At 39.4% G+C, this 24,918-nt stretch overlaps 1 long non-coding RNA gene across 1 annotated transcript in view; it reads left to right on the forward strand.

Annotated features, from left to right (window-relative positions):
• LOC120409665 overlaps positions 1-24,918 on the forward strand; it is a 72,250-nt gene that overhangs the window by 10,329 nt on the left and 37,003 nt on the right. The window contains exon 2 of the long non-coding RNA XR_005601431.1: positions 18,571-18,713. This is a non-coding gene — a long non-coding RNA (uncharacterized LOC120409665). The remainder of the gene's footprint in view (positions 1-18,570; positions 18,714-24,918) is intronic.

Consider the following 24,918-nt stretch of genomic DNA (forward strand, 5'->3'; position numbering starts at 1 on the left):
AGGAAGCCACAACTTGTCACAGTTTTGTGGCACTGGACCATTGCTGCCTGACAGGATTTTGATATTGATAGATCAGTTTATTGCTATTGAGGAAAAGCATTCTGTAGTGGCACAAAGCATTTATTCCCACTATGGAATGCTTATTTGCATAACATGGAAAATTATGAGATTTATTTGCAGAGTTGGAATCCCTCAGATATACTCTAAATATAATTACAAGAACATATAAATATATTTATACCACGCTTTCAGGATCTTGGCACCACAAATCTTATTTCCTTGACTGTGAAAATAAATGCTTTAGAAGAGAAATAAATCATTAATTTCTGCTCTTGACTCAAGAGTTAAACACATAGGATATTGGCCTGAAAAACAATTGATCCACTGTCCCTTGGTACACTGTGATGCAGTGGGACATCTCAAATGACATTTCATGGAAATATCTGATTTTGCAGAAATCAGTCTTTGCAGAAGGGTGGAAATAATACTTTCATGAGAGTTTGGGATTATAGTTAAAAAGATACTGCTTAAGCAATATTTTGTGTTTTCAATTGATTCCTTTGGTTAATAGGTGGGACATGGGTTTTCCCCACTGAGGCTCAAAAATTGTAGAACTCTGTTAAAAGGTGTGGGGGTTTTTTGTTTGGCTTGGTTTTTTCTGTTTTGTATTTTAAATTGTCCAGACAGTAAAGTGGAGGTGTGTAGAAGGTTCTGTTGTCCTTGCACAGCATTGATTTTGTCCAACCACAACCTAAGGTTGTCTAATTAGTTCTGACAAAATAAAAGTGAATATGACACCAGTGTTAACACTGAATTGATTCATATTTGGGGACAGGCTTTAGTGTCTTTGATAGAGCTGGGACTCACCTTGGTCATAGTAGTCTATACTCTTTATGTATATTTTCCTGCAACATGAAACCTGATTTATCTGTGGAGGTTTTGTTTGCAACATGGGATTTTCTTTCCGAAGTTGCTGTGAATTCCCAGGTGTGGCTCTGATCTTGCTTGGGGTCTGTCGCCACCCAGAATGAACATGCAGTGTGTTGGCAGGTTTATGCATTTTAAGTTTCCCCAAACCAACTAATCTGACTCTTTGTTATTTTATCAACTGAAGTCATAGAACTCTCACAGAAAGCTTTGAGCCCAGGAGCTGTGACTAAATTAGGTGTTCTTTAAAGAGGAAAAAAACCAAAAAAAACCAACCAAAAAAGCTCCACAACAAAAGAGATCGGAACTTAAAATGTAAAATAAACCCCTGTTATTGATTCAAGGATTTTCAAAGAAGGAGAAGCTGCTTTAAACAGTAATTTGTTGGGATTGATTGGGCTTGCAGCTTGAGATTTGAGTCTTCTTTCTCATCTACATTTATCTGGTTTGAACTCAACGCCTTGGACATTGCTCATCCTTTTGTCCTTTAGACTGAAGAGGACCCTGTTGTGAGATTAGGTAGCATTAACACAAAAGTTGCCATGATCATCTCTGCTTCCAACTTCCTCTTTGAAAAGCAAAATACATTCAATTAACCTATCCCCATCTTCTTAATAAATGTTCCTTTTTGTGGCTCTCTGAACCTTTTTCAATTGTTCCTCATCCTCCTGGAAGGCTTGATGCCAGCTGCCCAATATCTACAATTATATAGGAAACAGAGCAGCAAGTATGGAATGAAAATATCAGTAACAGTTTAGTGCAGGTAACTCTAAGAGGTCAGTTTAGTTGTAGGTAGGCTGAGCAGTGTATCTGGGTGAAGTGAGAACTGCTCTGTCTGTTCCCAGTAAGTTTTGCGGCACTTAGGAAGTGTTTGATGGCAATAATTCAGCTGTTAAATCCATATTAAATGGATATTACAACCTAGCAACAGGATGGATACAAGAGCAGATGCTTGTTCAATTTTCAGCAGTATGATTGCTCATTGCCCAGCTCGAGTTTTACATCTACTTAGATGCAACAACAGAAAATTAATTGCTGAATATCACTGTTTCTTACTGGTGTAAGGCCACTATATTATTACTATTAGTAGTAGTAATAGTAGTAGTATCCTGTTCAGCAAAATTTTGCAATCCATTTCTTGTTTTCAAAGGATCATTTGATTAAAGCAGCTGCTTAAATCTCACTGATTTCAGAAATTCTAGTGGAATGCCAACATTTGGTCAATGTTCTTCTCAACAGGAATGCTTCCAGAAATCAGCTTTCAGTGTACATTTGTATTTTTTGTGCATACCACAGCCCCAATTACCCACTGATGTAAATGAGGGAAAATTGTTAGGTTAGGCCCAGTTACACCAGCAGGAAATCTGGTCTGGGATTTGCTGTGATGAGCAAAAATATGTGTACATGCTGGAGTTAATTTTACAAAGCTGGCCCAGCATTGCTGCCCAGGGGTAGGAAAGCATAAATACCACAACAGGGGTAGGGATGCAATGTTATTTGACCATGCTTGTTCTTCCAAAAAAATCCCCCAGAGGAAAGAGCATAAATTGAACAAATCTATGTCTTTTTTTATCGTGTACTTATTTTAGCAGGCAGAATAATCACATAGCTAATTTTGAGGTTTGCATGTCAGGCAGCAAACACCACTGCTCAATACCTTTAGTCAACAGATAAAACTGTTTGCTTCTAATTTTCTTCACATATTTCCAAGATGTTGTGCAAATAATGAGGATGTTCTGTGATTATTTCACAGCACAAAAACACGCCCGAATTTACCAGAATAAGTATTTGGGAAATACTGTTTGGCTGTCTCTGAAAATCCATGTTATTACTTGAACAAAAATGTAGTTTTTAGAAAATTTATACTATGTCATAAGAGGGGCATTTAGATGTTGTGGTTTTTTTTTTTTTTTGGTTTTTTTTTGTTTGTTTTGTTTTTGTTTTATTGTTTTGGTTTTTTTTTGCACAATTAGAATTAAAAAAACTGTATAATTTTCCAGTTATGCAGCTTTGGCTGGAATATTCTTTCTTTTTTGTTTGGTTTTATTTTGAGGTGATTCCTTCAAAATACATGCCAGCAAGCAGGGATTTTCTTTCTGGCTCATCTGCTGGTAAGCACATTGAACTATTTCCAGAATAAAGAACCTGGATAAACAGTAGCTCCACCATGGCCAGGTGACTGTAATATCAGCTGCAAATACTCCAAAGCAAGAATTTTGCTGGATGCCTGTTTAGGAAATCCATGTGGCCACATTGCACCGGATTTTGGCCAGTTTCCTAGAAATTTGTGGTGTATCCGTTTCAAACCTCAGCCATGGCCGAGTACTCCTGGTGCACGTACAGAAGAGAAATGCTCCTGCCTGCAGTAGCATTTAATTTTTTACTGATACACTGTAAAGCTTTATGGAGCAGAGCTGTAATACAGCACTGAGGTGCTCAGCCCGTCGTGCTGCTGCCATCATTCAGCTGAGGGCCCTGCGTGGGCGCGATCCAGTGGGTAATGGGCTGTGCCACTTCAGCTCCACTCCTGGACTTTATTGTTCTCCCCACCTTGCTGACAGCTGCTTCGTGGTGTGCAGAGCTTTGGGGAAGCCACGGTAGGAAACAAACTCTCCAGTCTTCCCCTCATCACATGGATCAGTGTTCTGGTGGGTAGAGGAGGTCTTCACCCACCCTCCTTCACCCTCCCTGCTCGGTGAAGTTCCAATTCGCAGATTCAGAGCAGGTTCTGCCTCCCAGAGCAGAGGTGTGAGAAAGCCCATCTTCTTCTTTTGATTAATGCTAATAGGATTTGTGACCATAAAGCACCACACAGGGAGCTGAGAGTCTGTGCCAACACGATTTTTTTTATTCTTTCTTCTGTTGCTTTGTGCATTACCTTTCATAAGCAGACAACAGAATTCATTCTGCACAGTTGAAAGAATCAACACCAGCAGGGGGCAAGAAGGTGTCTGCATCAAATTAAAGTCATTTACTGACACATGTAACCATCTCTCTGTGCCAGGAAATGTGTTAATGGTGCAGAGTCTGTCAGCTTTGGGCCATCAGCTGAAATCAGACCCAAGCTGGCAAGGACCAACACTCTTTGCTCTCTGTTAGTCATACAGGACATGGTGTGGAAATAAATTGTCAAATCTGTCCCAGTGCCTGTTGGACTGTGAGCCTTTGTGTTAAGGGCATCAGGCTGGTTTTGCTTCCTGCATGTGCTCTCTTAACTGAGCTGAAAAGCTTAGAGCCTGATCCCAAACCCAATGAGATCTCTTGAAGGATGATTTCTTTCAGTGGACTTTGCATGCATCTCTTGCCACTGCTTTAATCTGAATGCCCTTTAGCTTGTATCTAGAGGGTGGCTCAGTCCTGATATCAGAGTGCTGATGCTGGGATAACCATTCATATTTAAAAAAAAACTACAGAAGCAACTGATGTGGAGATTATACCGTCCTCAAATCCCTGCTCTAGATAATAAGTATAAAACTTTTGTCCAGTGCTCTGGGGTTTTCTTGATTTTTGGGTTTTTTTCATTACTAACAACATGCCCTTGAAACAAAATATAATTCAAGAATATTCAAAAAGTTGAATCTGCGGTAGGATACATTCCATTAAAAATGATTTCTAATTTTTGGCTGGAAAACTAGGAATTTCCAACCAATTTTTAGACATTTCAAAAGTTCCTGCCTACCTGGAACTATCCTTAAATTGTCTTTACATGCAGGAAAGTAAATTGAAGCTAAAAAATATCCCAGAGCCTTGTCATTTCAAAGCCTGGTCTTCCATGTCGGTCGTGATGTGCTGCCATTATTCAAGAGGCAGATTAGGCAATCATCTTAATAAAATGTGAATAAGATGAATGCAGAAATATCAGGTCCTGCTGGGGCATACTTCACTAAGCAAAGTATTTGCAGTTACTATTAAGTAGGATGTAAGTCAATAGAGTACCTGAACAGAAGGTGCTGTATATTGTTGTTCCTAGAAAATTTGGAGTAATTGCCTTTATTATTAAAATGGATGGCTTCTTCTATATCTGAGTGCTCCCTTCTCCTCTGCCTTTCTCCCTCCCTGTAGTAAATGCCATCTAATTTATAGTGGTATACAAAATTACTTGGCCATCCAGGATATATTTACTGTGAGGAGGTGTAAGTGGTAGTAAAGGAGGAAGAAATTTGCTCTGTGGGTTTTTGTTGGGCTTTGCTTTTAAAATTTTTTTTAACATGGGCTTCTTTTTAGATGTAGTCCATAACTGAGTGGGAGGGGTTGAGTGAATCTGTAAGATTTCCATTTTACTCCTCTTTGGGAGGTAAGTATGTTAAATAACTCTTCCAGGCCAAATGTATTGTTCCCTTACAACTGTTGGTGACTATTGTGGTGATGTGATGTAGTCATAAATCCAGCAGCTGCCATCCTCAGAGGGACTGTGATTCCTGGCTTCTGGCCTAAAACCTGGGAATCTTCTACCTCAAGGAGGTAAATGTCTACAATCTCATGTTTCCTTGTTTTCTGGTGGGATTTTGAAGCATAATATGGTGTCTCACAGGTGCACAGTACCCTCAAATGAGGTGTTCTGTCACCCTGGCTTTGCTAACGGGCATGGAGTGTAAAACAGCCCTTAAAACACCTCCAAGAGCAGTGTGTGTTTTGTGGGTGTCTGGCAGTGAGTGAAGCCCCAGTTCTCTGCACCTATCAGCCAGAGAAGGTGTCATCTGCAGCAAATCTATCCCCACAATGACAGCAGGCAGGCAGACAGACAACTGTCTGCTTCATGTGTTTTGTTCAGATGCTGTTCTGTGAAGGCAAAGGAATTTTTTTCTCCCTATCTCTCTTTTTCGTTGAAAGTGGATGTTAAAAGGCGTGGTTGACTCTACTTTTCTGTCCATTTTCCTTAGGCAAGTTGCTTTTAACTTCAATGCAATTCCTAGAAATGCAGCCTGTCAGTGTGACTTGTTACTTGGATTTTAAAGGACAGAGACAAATCTAACCCTGGCTCACACTGACTTAACTCCTTTGTTAATCTGAGGTGTGCAAGGCTTACAAAGAAAAGGTTTTGCTTTCATTTCTTCTATCTAGGAATCTCTAGTGCCTTGACTTGCTCTTTTTTTTTTTTTTTTAATGCCAATAAAAAATTGCATCCAAGACTTACCAAAATACTGCATGTTTGTGTTATTCTAGGTGAAATTATTTGTGCTTTTCTTTCTCAGTTTCTTTGTTTGTTGGTTTGGGGTTTTTTTTTATGTCAGGTGAAGCATTACAAGGATACTAATTCTCTTCTCTGCATGATTTCAGATTTATTAAATACAAAATAAAGTTCAGATTTGCTTCATGAGCGCTAAGAAAAAATTCCTTGTACTTATTTCCCCTTTGTTTTACCTTTTCCAGCACTCTTCGTACCAAAGTCTGAGCTTTGTGATTAAACAAAACACTTGTATTGAACCAACTACCTAATATTTTAAGGATTTAGAATGAGTTTCAACTGTAGTTATACCCAGTTTCACCCAAAGAGGCTTATGGTAAAATGGCTTTTATTTCTTGCCAGAAATTCAGCATTGCCCAAGGTTTTACTGTGAGACTAATGTTTGACTGGCCTAAGTAAAAATAGTGTGCTTGTTTTGGCTCCTGTGGCCTGAAAGGGGGAGCTCCCTTCCCTCTCTCCCCCTGTTCACGTTTAGGGCAGGTGGATCATCTTCTCAGCTTCAGGATTCTTCTGACAAAATTGCTGGGGGGAAAAGAGTTATTCCCTGCTTCCTGCTCTGTGTGGTTCTGACACCAGAACAGCTTTTCAGATTTATTTCTGGATTTGCTGAGAAGTGGCTGGTCTTTCTAATGTTAAGGGTTGAGAGCCTTATTTTAGATAATAGAAATATGGAGCATAATATTCAGAGTGCACTGGGGTAGGTCAGTGAGTACAATAACACTGCTCTGTAGTCCTGTCAGGAATCAGCAGCAGATTTGTCCCTCAGCCACAGTGTCTGTCACTGATAGTGCTTCCCTCTCCTTTCCCTTGCATCCTCCCTCCCTCCTGCTCTCTGTTCCCCTCACATGAAGCAGCTACAGGACTGACAATGAGAAATACATTGCCATGTGTCACCTCTGAGATCTGGTCATCAAACATGTTAAACCACTTGCACAGGATGAGCAGGGGGTTGGAATTTTCCTTGTAATTTGATTTTATTCTTCCTTTTTTGTTGTCTGTTAAATCTCTGAAGTGCTTCCAATCTGTCTAAACTCAAGTGTGTCTCTCGGCCTGAAATACTTTATTCACGGCTTTGTGCAGCAGTGTAACTCCGTATAGCTCAGCTCCTGGAATGTGTTCAGCAGGGAGACACCAAAAGGGCTGGAGAAATTCTCCTGCTTGGCTTGTTAAGCATAGGGGAGAGATTAATTTGGGGTACATTTAGGGACAGCCTTCTCCTACCTGTATGGAGTCTGTGGAGAAGATGGAACCAGACTTCACAATGGTACATGGTGCAGAGATGAGAGGCAATGGGTTCAGCTTGAAACAAGGGGTTCAGACAGGATATAAGGAGAAAATTTTTCCCCATGAGGACAAAGAGCAGGTGCCCAGAGCAGTTGTACAGTCTCCAGCACTGGGATGTTCCAAGATAGAAATTTTTAAAGCTCTGAGCAACCTGATCTGACCCTATGGCTGCCCATGGTCTCAGTGGGAGATTGGACTAGAGATAACCTATCTGAATTATCCTATAAATTACTTTTTGCTAACAGAAAATAGAAGTAGATTTATGCAGTCAGCCTTGATGAAAAGGAGGAGATCAGGAATTAATTGATGGATGTCAAATAGGAGATAAAGCTTTATTGTTTAAATTGCTTTTTCTGACAATGTTTGGACAGTTCACAACTGCAACAAGCAATTACGATGATGTTGAAACAGATCAAACTTTTGTGGGATGTGACTGCTTGAAAGGCTGAGTCAAATCTTCCTTGGTCTGTGCTCCCTGCAAAAGTTCTGTGTCGCTTATGACCTTTCCCACAGTGTTTCTGCCTTCACATCCTGCACTTCTCAGTGTGCCTTTGACACTTGAGGAATGGAACTTGCTGCTTTGAACTTAATGCAGCCTCTCTGTGGAGTGCAAGTCACGAAATGTTGCAGAAGGGCAGAGTACAACAGTAGATGGCACAACAGTTTGATACTTTCACCTCTGAGGACCTTCCTCCTCAAAGATTATTATTTTTTCTTTTTAATTGCAAACAAGACTCAGTTAAAATTATATCAATCAAGAGCAGACAAGAAATATGTTAATCTCATGTAATCCTCATTCCAGTTTCTGTAGCAGAGGTGAGGGGAGGATTGCTGGCTGAATAGTGGGGGCTTTAGACTAGGATTCAGTTTGTAGATAAAACTTTTTCAGAATGGGAAAGGCTTCAAAAGTTAAGGATGTTCTCTTTGAAACCCAGCTTTCCTCTGCTTAGCTCGTCAAGCTATAGGAGAACAGTGCTAGTAACTCAGTATTAAAATGGTATAACTTAATTTAGTTTTAGTTATAAATCAATAAACAGCTTTTAGTACTGCTTAGAAAATCTACTGGATCTTGTGCCATTAAAGGTTGCTAATGACTCTTAACTCTTCAAAGAGAAAAAAACGCTCTGTACAAAAATGTATTCAATGTTCAAAATAAAGGAAGGAAGAAACCTTTACGTTGCAGACAGCTGTGTACTATTTTCCATGAAAGTAATCCCTTGCTCAAATGTACCCAGGCACGTGGCTTCCAGGCTGACCAATGTATTCATTCTTGAGAAGATGGACCTTTGAATTTAGATACAAACTCTGATTTGGATTACTGGTATGGAATAGGTTTTTGGTTAAACTCTATAATAAAAAAAAGACACATACAGAAGAGAGAGACATACCAAAGGCAGTTCATTTGATACACATATTTAGTACAGTCAATCAAAACATATTTAACCTTTAAAAGCACTTTTAACACAGTTTTTTGTTGCTTCTCAATCAGAATTTATCTAGAAAGAGTGTTTGGAAGAAATGTCTTCATATCAATGTTTTCTGGAGCGTTTAACAACAGTTGCTGCCCTCAACAGGAGGGAGCAGCATATTTTATTGTCTTTGTTTAATGATGACCTCATTCAGGCTGAGGTTTTTAAGTGCTCCTACATTAAAAAAAGATGTTAAATAACAGGACCAAAGAAGGCACTAATATCAGCAGGGTTACAGGCTGCCTCTCTGAACACCTTCAATTCAATGCTTTAAGAAAAGGACTGGGTCTGTGTCCTGTCCTTTGCTTCTGTGAAGAAGGATTTGGGCCAACCTGATTGTGAGAAACACAACTCAGAATTCAAACACAGACCCTGAAAAGCAGATCTGGCCCTGCTGCCCACTTGCCTTGATATTATTGAGTTAGCAGTGGTGATGTTCTAGAAAAAGACACCAGATTTGGGTATTGGAGGCAGAACAGAAATCCCTGTTCAGCAGGAGAAAAAGCAGTGTCCTGTCTGTCTGCTGCTTAAATTTCTGCAAGAAACAAACAATTTTTAAGCAAAACTGCCTTTGACATGATATTTTATAAATATTTTTTGTGTGCAATTCCTGTGCTTTAGCCCCACCCAAAGGATAGGTTACCTGTAACCCTTCTGGAGCAATCCAGCAGAAGATTGAATGATCACAGAGCAGCGTGGCAAAGCTCTGTCATAAATTCCAGCTGTGGCCATGTCAGCAAAACATGTTTTAAAACACTTCATTAATAAAAGCTGACATCTTTAAACTTACGTGCTTCACATAATAGTTGTGTATCATTAAATGATTTCATGGAATCAGCCTCGTAAGGGAAGGATGAGAGAGATCACTTTCATTTTGCTGAATTATCCCCTTCCAAAAGTTACAAAAAGGAGGGGTGGACTGGATCAAGAGCTGCTGTGAATCTGTGCTTGTTTTGAAGTAGCTGGAGTTGCAGCACTGCAGTTATAGCTCTCAAGCTAATTTTTGCTCTCAAATTCCATTTCAGCCTGGTGTCTACTCTGTTTCCATGTGAGAATAAGACTATTTCAGTGCCCTGCAGGTGTCTTCAGCTGTCTGGTGAGCCTTGGCGTGTGTTTCTGTGGTGTGCCTAACCTCATACATCCCTTTTGGTGTGTCTTCTGCTATAGAAACCATGTAAACTGTGATTTGATAACATCAGAGATAAGAAAAAAATCCAAAACACCACTCCTCCCTTCCTCCCTCCCTCCCTCCCTCCCTTCCTTCCTCCCTTCCTCCCTCCCATTTTCTCAGGACTAAATCAGCTGCTGTCTCTCTTTTGAAGTTTATCTGATGACTTTGGGAATCTAGATTTTATTTTTTACCTTTTCCTACCTGTGGATGCTTTCTAAGATGTGCACATGGAAGCTGCTCTGCACCCTTAGTTTGGTGGATTTGTGTCTCTGTAAATGATGGCTTCCCTTGTTGAGGGCCTGAGGGTAACTCAATAGTACAAAGGTACCAGGTTTCTCTAAATAAAAGAAAATAAATTGAAATCCTATAAAATCAGTGGTAGATCTGGTATGTGCAGGTGGGAAATGTGCATTTACATGTCTTGGTTGTATAAAAACATTAATAATGTTTCCAAGAGTGTTAAGAATTAACACTGATGTTAAAAATGGGGATTTTTATGTTTCATGCGCAATGTGTTCACTGTACTTCAGATTGTGCCCTTCTGAGTTTTACAGATCCCACTGACCCCGCTGGTATCTCATTTTCAGATTTTCAGTGGACTGTTGAGTCCTTGGGTTTATTTTTACTCTCTCTTCAGAGTGTGGTGAGCGTGCTTTGTTCAGTGCCCTCTTTTCTTTTATTCCCAATGTTGTAAGTTTTTTATATTTTAGACACACACACACACACAGAGTGTAGCTGCTAATTTCAATACTTCACCTCATGTTTGTCATCTTGTAGCAGTAATTTTTGTAGGGGTAGAAACTGAGCTGGAGAAAGACATTGTTTGTTTGTTGCTGCCACCGTTTGGTTTGCTCCCTACAGAGCTGTGTGATGGAAGGACACGCAGCCTGCTTGGACTGGAGCCCAACATCCCTTCCCTGCATCTCTTAGCAGAGGGAGTAGTCAGTCAGGTAACAGCCCTGCTTCAAACACTTGATTTTTTTTTTTTTTTTTTTTTTTTTTTTTTGTTTGAGATGGGATTTGTTTTGCATAATCACTGATGTTATTTGGAGTCTACCAATGACATTAAATTTTATCAGCTGTTAGCTTTAGGGTCGGTACTTTTGCATTGCATGTATGAACTTGAAAACAGCTTGGCTGGAGTTTTGACTCCTGGCCCCTTGCTTTGGCTTATGTTTACAGACAGAGGTTAAGATCTTTGGTCTGTAAAGCCTTCCCAAGTGAAACGAGCTAACTGCGTCCCTGTAAAACCTTAAAAATTCACTTGGCAGAGCATTTTCAGTCCGGGTCATTCAGAGAAGAGGCTGTTTAGGATGTATTGCCACCCAGGCTGGGATTTCTTTGGGATGCTAAGCATGCCTTATGGAGCTTGCCTTTGAACCACAGGTGTTTGGTATGTGCCCTGTGTTGTGGCAGGTCAGAGCCAGAGGGATTTCTGAGTCTTCTGCTGCTGAGAATTAATGGAATAACCCCTGCTTTTTAAGCAGGGGGAATTTACAGTCTTGTCAAGGTAGGGGATGTGGAAGATGAGTCTGGAAGAGCATGGGGTGTCAAGGGTGGGATAAAAGGGAACCTGTGAGAATGGCTGAGTGCTTCTCTTGCCAGTGATACCTGTGAGTCCTTCACGTCTGAACAGCACCAGGCCCTCACTCAAACAGAAAGGGCCATCTCGAGATTGAGTCTCAATGTATAATTCTCTGCTTCTCAGTTAATTCAGTCTTGTTAATAAATCAGTAAGCCACTTGGATTCTAATGTGATTTAAGTCACGTGAGCTGAACAGTTTTTTCCTTGCAGCAGTCACTTTCATTTTGATCTCTGCATTTTTACAGAGTGATGGGACTCAGAGTTGCTCAGCACTTTTTGTTGGCTCTGTTTAGTTTTATACAGAGACCGTCCCCAAAACAGTCAGAGGATGCTAAATTTTGACATATAAACTAGATTATTGAGCTTTTAATTATAGGAAGACTTGCACAGAATAGGAACAGTAGGTGTCTGCAAACAAACCCACTTTTTTCCCCATTTAGCTCTCGTGGGAGGAGATCTTTCTCTCATTTCAATTTCCTAAAGTCATAGAATGTCCTGAGTTGGAAGGGACACACAAGGATCATCAAAGTCTAACTCCTGGCCTTGCACTGACCTATTTTCTTAACTTTAAAATGCATTTTAGAATGAACGAATTTATTCCTAAAAATGTCTCCAACCCCCCCACTAGGGAATTTTGAAAAGTTGAGTTTGCTGTGAGGTTTTTATCATGCTATTTTTGACTCTTTTACTCTAAATTTTGTGTGCCATTGTTTCTATTGGTTATGGCTTTCCAAAGAGCTAGGCTTTTGCTGCAGTCTTGCACTGCTGATGTAAACTGAAATTATGGCACCATTCAGTTAATGGCGGTAATTTTGTTTTAGGCTTGACTTTATATCACAAAGTCTTTGCAGGGCTGCAGGAGGAGTGGTTTTCTTTCACCAGCTGTTTTCATATGGATACTTGTACTCAAGTCAGTTCTTCAGTAAGTCAGAATTAGCCTAAAATTTGGAGTAACGTTTAGGCATTCCCAGGAGTTATAAAATTAGCATAATAAATATATTCTCAAGTAAAGAGTAGTGCAACTTCCTATTGATCAAAATAACTTTTCTGGGTTTTTTTTAATGTGAGCTGAGGGACTGCCATAAATGTTACCCACTAAGAGTAATACATAGTTCTACTTCTATGTTTTCTTGTCTTTAGTAGATGAAATCAAAGATTTGCTGAATTTTTAGTGGTGCTTTTCTTAGAGATTTGAGAATCACAATGCCGGTGGTGAGCCTCAGATTTGTTGCTGCCATGTCCTCTGATTTTCAAGCCTTGAGGGCTGAAAACATTTTCATGCTGAAGCTGAGATTCCTACAATACCTACATGGTCTGTACATGAGGAGAAAGAAAAATACTGAGTTTTGTGGGCTTTCAGTGAATACCTGAGTTGGAGGTGTTCTATTTAGTGTAGCTCATCTGTGCCAGCCTGTTTAGCCTGAGGGTTGAACACAGTGTTTCAAAAAGGACACGGGGCTTGCAATCAATACCTCGTGGCCAACTGGCTGCCCTGCTCTGCTCCCTGGGCTTGATCTCTCTCTTCCATTCGTGTCACTCAGAAAATTCCCAGTGACTTGGGCTTTTGAGACCAACCCCCTTTCATGGAGCTCTTTCTCATTCTTGTGCAGAATTTAGTTGGATGAGATGGGGGTACTGAGACACTTAAAAATTTGAAAACTATTTTTGTGGAGGTTTGTTTGGGTGGTTTTTTTTGCTGGTTGGCTGGGTTTTTTTATTCCAACAACCATGGGTAAGCAGCAATTTTTAGTTTCAAACCAAAAGGGGATTGATTTCCCTTCTGAGAGTGGATTAGAAGAGATCTGTTCTGAATGCATAAAGAATCATCCCTGGTGGTAGGAGGGGCAGAAGGGAAGCACAGGCCACTACTGTGAAGTTAGGAGATTTCAGGCAAGCTCTTCTGAAATGTCCCTGGGCAAACTGTCCGTGCTGGTGTGATGGTACATAAATCTGTATGTTGGGTATGCAGTAATGACAGGAATGATACATTAAAGGAATTATTTTCTATATTAATAATCCATAATTCAGTCTAAGAAATGGTAAGAGAAAAGTTTTACTAGTGTAAAATTGTTTCTTCAGTAACAGTTTAACTATGTGACGAGTCATTTCCTGGAAGTATTTATATTTCTTTCTATATCTTGAAGTGTTCCTTTAAAATCCTTCTGAAACTTCTTTGGGTTTTTTGGGTTATTTTGGTTTTGGTGGTTTTGTTTGTTTGTTTGTTATTTTGGTTTTTGTTTGTGTGGGTTTGGTTTTTTTGGGTTTTTGTGGGGTTTTTATTTTGGGTTTTTTTTCGTTTTTATCCTGTTTCTGGTTTTGATCTGTTTGGTTTTGGTTTGATTTTTTTTTTTTTTTTGAGAAAATAGAATAAAAAGATCTTGACACCTGTGTTAATTAAATCACTGGCCAGTGGTACTGCATGGCAATGAAGCCAAATCCTTACATCATGACTTTCAAATGCCAGTGCCTGCTGCAGGGGCTTGTAGAGACAAACAATTTCTTGATACACAAAAGTCCTTCTGGGATGCAGTGAACTTTGCTATTGGAAATTGAAAAGGGTTTAGATTTGCATGGAAAGATATTTATAAGATGTCCTGTTCCAAAAGTGTTCGGAGATTAAAACTGCAAAAGGAGACTCTGTTAAGGTAACTTAAACTGGACCAAATTCCTTGATTGCCTTATCTAGTGATAAGAAAGAATGTGCTCTTTCAGCTACCCATAATATACAGAAACATCTCATTTATTGGAAGAGAAAGACTGGATTCAATTGACCTTCTCTACTGGCATGTGGGTTGGCATCAAAGAACACAATGCTGCATTTTCTTTTCATTTGTAAATGAATCGAGGAGCTGAAAACATTGCAAAAGAAGCTTTAAGAATGTAGGTGATTGATAATGGATAACTAGATGAAAAAATGTAAATATAAGATGCCCGAGATTTCTATTTTGATTGCACAGGATGCACTTGGCTTGTCTGTGCTCCTTGCCAGGGATGCACATTCCCTCTGGTGTCCCTGACTGTGTCGTGGTGCCACCTACACTTAAAAAGGGTCTTGCATTGTCTAATGCAGGAGGAGGAGCACTGCCCAAGCCTGCAGGGCCTGTTTTAATTCCTGAACCAAACTGGTGCTTGCTTTTGGCAGTGGAGCTCCTTAGTAAGGGGTGTTTCAGTCATGGTTAACAGGGCGTGCACTTTCCGCAGTTCCCTATTTCCTCACATCCTCATCTCTTTGCTCAGTTACTCTTTCCTCCTCCATGCATTCTGCTTGGAAGTATTTCTGTGATTTGTCCCAGTCCTTCACTTTCCCCACACATTATTGCAGGCTGCCAACAAGCAGCATGCTGCCAAATGAGCTAGCTGCAAAGGAAAGCATATGGAAAGCCCTGTGGAAACAGGGGGAATAATCTGAAGACCGCAGCTTTAACAACAGCACCGACAACATGCATTGCTAGGAAGGAGCTGTTTTCACTGGGGAGTGAGCAGCTTTGGCTCCAGTGCTAGGAACAAATGAAATTCTCTGAGCAGTGACCAGGGTCTGAGCATGCATGTGTTCTGTTTTGCTGCTTTGTTTAGCTGAACTCAGCAAAATTCCTCCCTGAGGTTCACAAATCTGCACGCTTAGTGTACTACACGCTGAAGGAATTAGAAGAATTTCTAGATTCTTCTAAAATTGCAGCCCTATCTACTTAACAATGTTTTTCAGAAAAATGTCCTTGGAACAGCCAACTTGAGATAGAACCCAGGTGATCGTGGTAAATGCAGGAGTTAGAAAACTTAAAAGACTTGTCCGAAGCACTTATACCCATATTTACTTTGTTTTAGGTGGGAAATAAGCACCTGGCTTGTGGCAATCCCAATTTTAGAAAGTCATGCATTCTGCAGGGTGTTTAAATCAAAATCAATCTCTTTGTCCTCAAACCTGGTGAGTTTCAGATTTATTTCCCCCTTCTGTTCTTCTTCAGCTGACATGGTCTTCTAGAGACATGCAGAAAGTGATGAAAATGAGATTCATTACAGCTGAGTGTTAGCTGGGTTTTATTGATTTCTTTTTTCGTCTTTGGCAGTCTGTTTTCCTTTGTTTCACTTTTTAATGGTAACAAAGATGCCCTGGATGAGGCTTTTCCATGACTGCATCAATACATAGCATTGTGTATAGTTTTCTATGCCTCTATTTTTTAACTAAAAGTAGATAAACCAGAAATAGGATATCCAAGGTTATCTTCAGCTTTTAGGCTTAAAAGTTAGGTAAATTTAGCTCTGGGAAACACTATTACAGGTACTTTGTCTGCAAGGTCAGGTTAGTGGAAACTCTCCAAGCCCAAATGGTCGCTGTTTTGCAAAGGATCTATTAATATGTATTTTTTTTCTTCCTATGTTGATAAACAGATGGTAGAAAAAGCCCCAATTTACAATGCCTTTTTTTTTTTTTAAATAATGGAGAGTGAGCTAGGAGTGTTGAAGTCTCTAACTCATCAATTGGTAGTAGTCAATGAACATCTTGTAGCCAAGTTTATTTGGGTTTTCTCCACAAACTCCTAATTTTTTCATAAAAGGAACATTTTAGTGCCTAAGATTTTTTTTCAGATCCATCTTGAGCTGGACCTGTTGGGGCCTCTCACCATCTTCCCTGTAGTTTTTGTAATGCCTCTATTTTACTTTGGATTTTCAGTAATAAAAGGACTTGTCTCTGAATTGACCAATTTAAAGATTATTTAGGAACAATGTTTTAGCAAAGGTTGTATTAGGAATGAAACCCAAATAAATTTACAGCTTAGTGCTCCTTTAGCCATGATTTTAAATGGAAGGTAATGCACTAAATAGAAGTGGAAATCATGAGACTGCCCTTAAATTTTGTACCTGCAAAAATTCAGTTGATTGGGGGTGTGGGAAGAGGAAAAATGGTGTCAAAAGCAAACAGAAGAAAATCTCTAATGTGCCAGTGATGATGGGGACATATATTTAGCAGGTCAAAAAAGAGACAGGTTTAGTTGTCAAGTTGCTTTTCAAGGCAAACCTCGGACTTTGGAGATAGTTGATAAAAATGGGCAACCCCCAGTTTTACAAGAGTAAATGGAGAAGTCAGATTTGGCTGGTAGTGAGAGTTCCACAGAGCTCAGTGCTCTGACCTTTTCTGTTTCCAGCCAACGTCAATGACCTAGATGTGGGAAATAAACTAATTGAATTTGCTGATGCCACAAAATCAAAAATTGAGGTCACTTCTGAGCAGCAGGTAAAATTCAGAACTGATTTAGATCTACTGTTTAAGGGGCCTCAGAGAAAGCAGATGAAGAAATTGCATGTCTACAAGTGGAATGCAATACACATTTGGCTTCAAAATAAATTCATGACTACGAATTAATGGGATTGAACTCGAGTGGGAGAAAATTGAAAATAACTTTGAGGTAATAGCTCATGCAAGGTGCTGTCAGGCCATGTGACAGGGTGCTGATGCACCTTAGAATGTCAAAGAGAAGATCCCTTAGAATTCTTTAGTTTTTAATAAGAGCCTCAAGAGAATGAGCAAAGCTTCAGCAGTGCAGTGGTGAGCGCAATGCCATGGATAACCTTTTCTTTTTTGCTGGAAAGACTCTGTGTTGCTGTTAGTGGGATGTCTAAGAACCTAAAGAATAAACCAGATGTTATGGGGGGAGAAAAAAGCCTCCTCAGAGGGGTCCTGAGGTTGACTGGTTTGGGGGATTTTTAATTTTTTTTTTTTTTGTAATAATGTGCTATATCTTATAAAATTCACAGAACTTGCTGGGTTGCTCATCACTGTGCTTTGCTCTCTGGGTGCCCCATCAACACAATCACCTTTGCCATTGAACTTATTTTCATGTTAGAAATTGCCCCTACTGCTTCAATTATATCAAAAGTTAAAACAGAATATCATTGTTCTAGGAAGTTGAAGTTAAGTGATGGTGTAATCCTGATGGTTTGTTCTAGGGTTAGAAATAACTCAAAATAATCAATTAATTAAACATTTATTTCCTATTTTTCTGTTTGCTTGTCCAGTGATATTTAGTTTAGTGCCCATATGATCACATCAGATACAAGCTGCCCCTTTCACCTTCCTGTTCTCAGGGTAAATGAGAGATTAAATCTCCTTTCTATTCTCTTTCTTTGCATATTTCTGGTTTCTTTTGTGAACATGGGTGGCTGGAACTTCAGGCCCTGCTGCAGGTGAGGTTCACCAGTGTATTCTGAATTGTGGCAATTTCTTTTCCTATCTCGGAGATAATCATGAGATAGACAAATGAAATTTTGTCAAATGAAATTTTGTCAACTGTCATAGCATTGAACCCTACTGGAAGAGCTGTCAAATGCTATTTTGTGGCTCCTTAACCTGAGTTTGTTCCATTTGATGAGCTCCTGCTGTTTTGCTGAAGCTTGTGGTGACATCATGACCTTTTGTTGTGATGTGTGAAAATAATTCTGTTCCAGTCCTTGTGATCATCCTGCCTGCTTTGTGCAGTGCTCTCCCCGCCCTCTGCTGATCACATCTGCAGCTTCATCTCACTAAACGCTTCTTGTTTTGGTGCTCAGGTCACATGTTAGTGGAAATATTAACAGATACTTTCTCTTCATCTCTCTTTCTGATCATCACCTCTTCTCACTAATCTGGTATTCCTGTTCAGCCTGCAGGATTTCTGACCTTCCTGTTGTTCTGGGGCAGATTTAGGGTCAGGCTTACCCAGGGCCACTGTTCCAAGGGCTCTGCAAGGGCTCACAGAGTTACTGATTGTCCTTTGCCACTGTGTTGCAGAGAAGGAGGATGCAGGTAAAATTCAGATGTCACTGAGCTCTAAGAAAGGAGGGAATTGATATCTATCATATCCCCTAATATCTGCCAGCAGTGCACTTTGTAAGCTGTCAGGTACTTTATCAAAGATTACACGGTGTTGTGAAAGTTACTGGTAAATTTTCAGCATTGTTTTTTTTTCCTGTGCAGCGCTTCAGAAGCAAATATTTCAATTGGAGCTTTTAGCAGCAGAAACATCACAGGCTGTACATCGTGTTCCTCACACGCCCAGATCCCTTTCATCTGAGCAGTTCAGGTTCAGATTGTGTATGCAGTGCTCAGCTCTCATCACAGTGAGTAGAATCAAGTGTTTGTGTTGCTGATGAACAACCCAGGCATGTCTGTTTTGAAGTAAATCCTGCAAGATCAGAGACATCTAGCATAAGTAATAGGCTCTTAAACTATGGTAATTAATTAACCCTTTGGGATATGGCAGGGCTGCCAGTAATTACCTGTGGCAAGCACAAGTAATTGGAGCTGTTGCTCTGATGTCTCAGAGTTGAACCTTGGTTCCAGTCGGTGGTTCAGGGTCTCCTTTTTAATATGCATCAGAATAATACAACAGATTTCAGAAGCCTTTGCAGAATATCCTTTCCAGTTCTTAATTGCGTGTGTTATTTTAACCTCAGCTATGGAAAGGGCTTCATCCCTATTTCCTGAAACTATCTTATGCTTCATCACTGTTTATATGATAGTTTTAGCCTTTAATTGAGTTTTAAATGCCAGTGGTTCCATGTGACCTGATCTCCAATAGTGTGTTGCAGTCTTTAAAGTACAATCCAGTCTTGCAGAAGTGAGGGAAAATTCTGATTTAAAAAACAGACAAGTGTCTGGTTTTCCGTTGGGACCATGAAACTCAGTTATGTAGAGGAGGTAATTAAATTCTGAGCATGTCAGAGAAAAGTTCAGAGTTTAATTTTTGCTTGGTCTTTGCCAGAAGTATTTCTCTATATGGTGATTATTTGCTGTTTCCCCTCCATCACAAGGTATTTCTATTTAGATAGGCAAATCCAGAGGCTGAGTAGCTTTCCATCTCCATAGTGAACAGTGTATAATCTAACCCAGGTTAGTGTGTGCTACTTGATAAGAGCAGTTCACCACCTCTCTCTGAAACATGATTTGTAAACTTTTAACTGTCCAGTCATATTTTGTTAATTTTTCCTTTGGACATAAGTCATGTTTGTCCATAATAAGGGAATGATAAGAGGGAAGGCCTGTCTTTGCAAGCCTCTCCCTGCTTCTCTCTGTTCATTTGCAGTATGGGATTGGGGAAACCCTCCCTTGGAGAAATCAGGGAGGCTTGCAGCAAGGAATGTGAAGTGCCACATATCAAACCAGAAACATCTCACACCTCTAAAAGTAAAAAATCCACCTAGGAGATGGATGGAAAATTTAATGTGATGGTTGAAATTGAGGGATTGAAGGCTTGATAAATTCTCCTGTTGAATCAGTACATGGCACAGCCACACGATGATATAACAATCAAGCCAAAGCTGCTTTGATCTGAAATGGACTCTGAATGCAATAATTTTACCCATTCCTCTCCACTGCTGCATCCTCCATGATTTCAGGGAGTGCATTTTGTTGGCACAGCTGACTGGACCAAGAGTGAGAAGGGTACTGCAGCCAGCTTCTCCCTGCATGGCCCCTACACTGCCCCAGGGCATGAGGAATAAGTGGATTTTCTGTTTATTTTCTTTGAGATGGGTTGTGAGTTTGAAATGGGCTGCTGGGACAGCAAAGTGTGAGCATGCAATAACACTTCCACAGAGAAGAGTATTAACTTTTCCAGGAATCTAAGAGCTGGCCTTTTTTCTTTTTTCCATTAAAAGTGCTTGGTTTGCCCAGTTAGCTTTCTTCGATTGCTGACACTGCTGTGTTTACTCTGTCCATTAAGCACAAGGGAAGCTCAGCTGGTGTTTGTTAATATTATAAAATATCCCCATCCATCACTCCTCTTCTGAGACTGAGCCACCAAGCAGGAGTCAATGATTGTTTCTATCTTGCAGGTAATTTTGCTCTAAAGTACCAGTTGTATCTAAGTTTCTGTAGCCCTTTGTCTGTAGATTGTTACTCCTTTTTCTTGCACTAAAAAGTGCCATGCCCAGAGGTGTGACATTTATATTTTGAAAGCAAATTAATGCTTCAGCTGCATGTTAAGATTAATGTACTTCTTGCATTATGAACTGCTTTTTAATTCCCCTTGGAACACCTGCAAATGCAGTTTTGCACAAATGCATTTGGTTTTGCTCTGGAGCCAGTAGGAGTAATTTCATTACAAATGTTCTTGGGCTACTGCTAAGGAATGCTGCTTGCAAAGAATACTTTGAAGTACTCATAAAAAAAATATGAGAGATATTAGTTTAAAGGAGTAGATTGTGAGTGTGTGTATAAGTATTAATTCAGATTCAGTGCTGGCTATGAAGGTATTCCTTGCTAACCTTGTGAGAACTGCATAAATTCCCTTTAAAATACACCAGCATTGCAAGGTGAGAGATGCATGCTGCTCAATATTTCCTTCTGGGAAATAGGAATGTCTGGCTTTCCATTAAAGTGGGAATTCTCAGGGCCATATCCTATTGCTGCACATAAGCAGGGACCCTTGGAGGTAGAAAAAATTCTGTATCTGAAAAGTGCATCCTAGAGTTTGGGTGTTTCTTTTGACTTGGAAAGATCTGAGTTCTGAGGTTCTAGACTGATAAAAACTGCCTTTTGTCCAAAAGAAGGATCCAAAACAGAAGCCAAGGACTGATCTACACAGAGTTGCTCACACAGAGTTGCTCACACTGTGTTAATGACCTGAAGAGAGGCTCTGCAGAGGCAGAAACTGCTGTCAAAGCTGTGTGTCTAAGAAAGCTGGGAAGGCACACATTTAAACACGGGCTGGTGACCCAGTATCACTTGCTGTGCTTTGTTCTTCCCTGGGATTACAGGAAGCTGCTGTTTAATTAGGATGCAGGCAACAGAGTGCCTCATAAATTAAGTTAACACATTCCCGCAATGGTTTAATTCTCATGGAGTTTGAGATTCTGCAAACCTTGCAGACTGGCTTTCAGATCTGAGGATTCATTAAAGTAGACTTTAAGCTTCTGTTGTTTTTTTTCTGTTGGTTGGTTTGTTGTTGATTTTGTTGTTTTGATATTTTCTGTGGTATTTTGCTTGTTTTGGGTTTTTTGTTGTTGTTTGGTTTGGTTTGGGGGTTTTTTTTGGTTGGTTGGTTGGGAGCTTTTTGTCTCTTTGTTTGTTTTTTATTTGTTTGCCTTTTTTTTTTTTTTTTTTTTTTTGTTTTGTAATTCTTCCTTGGAATTACAGAACCACTGTGAGGATAGATATATGTGCAGAAGGTGAGAATGACTTGCATGAGTGACTTTCTCTCTGTAAGAGAGATACCATGCTGCTCCAAGTGAACCTTGGAAAAATTGTTGGGAACTGTATTTCCAGGCTGAAATTCAATGTGCTGGTGCCACCTCTCCTCCCACCGTATTGTGCCTACCCTGCCCTGATGTAATCTATGAGAACACTTTGGGAAAATCTCAACTTCTGCCTTACCTTTGGATCCTAAGATAGGCTCCATTTATTGGTTCGCTACATGACAAGGAGCAAAACTTTTATTTAAGAATGGCTTTTTTTTCTTTTTCTTACTGTAGTCGTGCAAAAATGCAAAACATAAAAGTCACAAGACAGGTGTGGAAGTTTTGGAGTTAGGTCTAAATTCACTTTTTCATGTATTCTGCTCTTATGCAACGGTATGTTTATATATGAAGCCGTGTACTTCTGTCAGTATTCTTTGAAAGTGTGTTTTAATCTGCATTTTATCTTGGATAACTTGGAAACTAAGGTTTAGGGCATGTCATAGGATCAGAATAGCAGGAATGTAATTCAGTGGTGTCAGAAAGGCAGCTTAAAATAACAGCTATAAAAAATAAAGTCATCCTAACAAAGATGTTCAGGTGTTAAAGTACAAATGCTGCTGTGGAAAACTGACTAATGGAGCAAATGTTTCAGGATGCATTTTTTTAGCTGTGTCATGTTGTCAGCGAGGGGACAAAGATGGGCATCAGGTTCTTCAGCAGTGACCTTGTGGCCAAATTTTTGAATGTTCTCGTGCATGTTCTGTGTTACTGAGGGATTTCATTTGAATCCAGCTGCCTATTTGCTTTTCTAAATAATTTTTTTTTCCTGTTTGATAGTATCTGATGAAAATGTAGAAGCCTGAGAAAACATCTTCTATTTCATCATTAGGAGTCAAAGAAATGTCTAAAGAAAATTATTTTTGTCTAAGTGTTAATGGAAAAAATACCAAAGAAACATTGGGAAACTCTTCAAGACTGAGGAACTTGAGAAAATATTTTTCTGTCTTAAGTTAATAACTGCAGAAACCACTCATAAATATCAGAAATCTTGATTCACAGCAGGTATTCTTTTCTACATTTCATTTTCTTCTGGAGTCCACACAGAGTAATGGCCTGTTATTATTGTAAACCAAATACAATTAAACTTGAATGCAAGGTATCTGACTGGTAAGTAATTATTATTGTATCTAATCAGGTAAAAGATGTGCCAGCTCAAGAAAAGTCCAGACCATTCCTGAGGCCATTGTCAGCTTAGTAAGGAACCTCTGGACTTTAATCAGCAGTAAAATAATATTAGCTATTACAACTTCTAAATTTTCTTGTTTAGAGAAAACAAATGGAAACTACAACCACGGAAAAACTCTCTGTAGATATTTTGTTGGACATGGAGAATCATAAAATTGTGTTTCCCAATTTTGAGTTTTTCTAAAATCAATTAAAATCAATTTTAAAAAATTATATTAGTAATACACTGCAGAGATGACATATATTTCTTTAGCTTGTTGCTTTTGAGGACATGGTAAATAAATAATTGGACTAATACTGAGCCACAATTGTAAAGCTCATCTTTCAGTGCACCCACCTCCAGGTAAATGTAATCATTTCACTCCCTCTGAGTAGCTGCAGAATGTTTAATGGGAATTGGTCTTCGAGGATGCATTTGCCATCAGCTTTCAATTTGAAGGGTTCTTAAATCTGAAAAAGCACGCAGTTTGCAAATTGATTTGGATGAGCCAGCCCTAAGTCAGTAGTTAGGAAATATTTATTTGATAGTTTTGGCAGCTTAGCTTCACCTGCAATTTCATTTCCTGTTCCATCCTGGGGTGTTCCAGTAGTCTGCTTCACTGGTCCAAGTGGTACTGGAGCATTCAGAAGCCTGGTTTAACCTGGAGATTGATTTTGGTATCCCTTGTGTTGTATTAATTTCAGACTGTATTCGGTGAGCCTAAATACTTCAAATTTGTGTTTTACTTTTTTTTTTGCCATAGTGTAAAATTGGTTCCCTCCCTCCCTGCTGCCTTCTGTGACTTTATCACAGAAACATTTAAGATTACAATGTAAAACATAACTATCTCCTTCAGACAGCTTGACTGTAGGATGAAAACAGTTTATTGGACCCTTTTTATTTCATTAGAGTGTGCTGTTTCTCAGCTAATGAAGTGAGCTAGAAAGAAATATTTTATATTTAAGGCAAAGCGGTTGCTAAGATCAACATAGACATTGACATTGGCTCAAATTAGGTTCCAAACAAGGAAGTCATCATCTCTGGAAAGCTTCTGCCTGCAGCATTCACTCCTGGAAGAGGTCACGCAGAGACAAGTGTCTCATTTTTCAGAGGGCTGATAATATTATGATCACTGATAATGTTTCTTGTTAGCTGAGATAAAATCAGGTCTTTGGCTTTGGGATAAACTGGGTTTGAAATTCAATCCTGATAAGCAGGGAGCTTTCCTGTGAGGCCGTGTGGGACTAACTGTGGGATGCTCAGAGGTGCAGTATTTTCCCTGATGTTCTTGCTTGTATTTGATACTATTTATAATACAACTTGTATCTCTGACTTCAATCTGTGATATGAATTAATCATTAGTGACCTAGATATTCTACTCTAGCATTCACTATTGTGGATATACCATTGAAAAATTTCAGGTGGGTTATTCCAGTACAGTTTTTCCCTTTTTTCTCTAATTACTTTAGATTTCTGTGGATACCAACAACCATGTCTCCAAATATTCTTCATTGCCAACAAAACTCCAAGTTTATTGAGGAATGAGGTGTTGAAAGCAAGTGATTTTCATCACAGAGTGAGACAGGGACCCTGATCTTGTAAACTAAATGGGAACTGATTTTAATTAAGCCAACAAAAAACTCTTGAGATTTCTTTACATTTGGGACTTCATTTTAGTCAATCAGGATGAAATTGAGACTTCAAAGTACCTGTGGGCATTTGAGAAGGAAGAGGAGGAGACAGAGGTTTGGACTAACTCAGGAGCCTACCCTAGACTTATTTTCATTATTTGGTTTCCCCACAGTTCGTGGCTACTTCTGAAAATGTTTTGATTAAGAATTCTATATTGAAACCATTCAGAAAGTTCCCAAAATATGGTCTCCTTATTTTAAATGTTCTGATTTCAAAAAACGAGGACTT

This window comes from Corvus cornix, chromosome 1 (assembly GCF_000738735.6).
Source record: "Corvus cornix cornix isolate S_Up_H32 chromosome 1, ASM73873v5, whole genome shotgun sequence".
Classification (NCBI taxonomy): domain Eukaryota; kingdom Metazoa; phylum Chordata; class Aves; order Passeriformes; family Corvidae; genus Corvus; species Corvus cornix.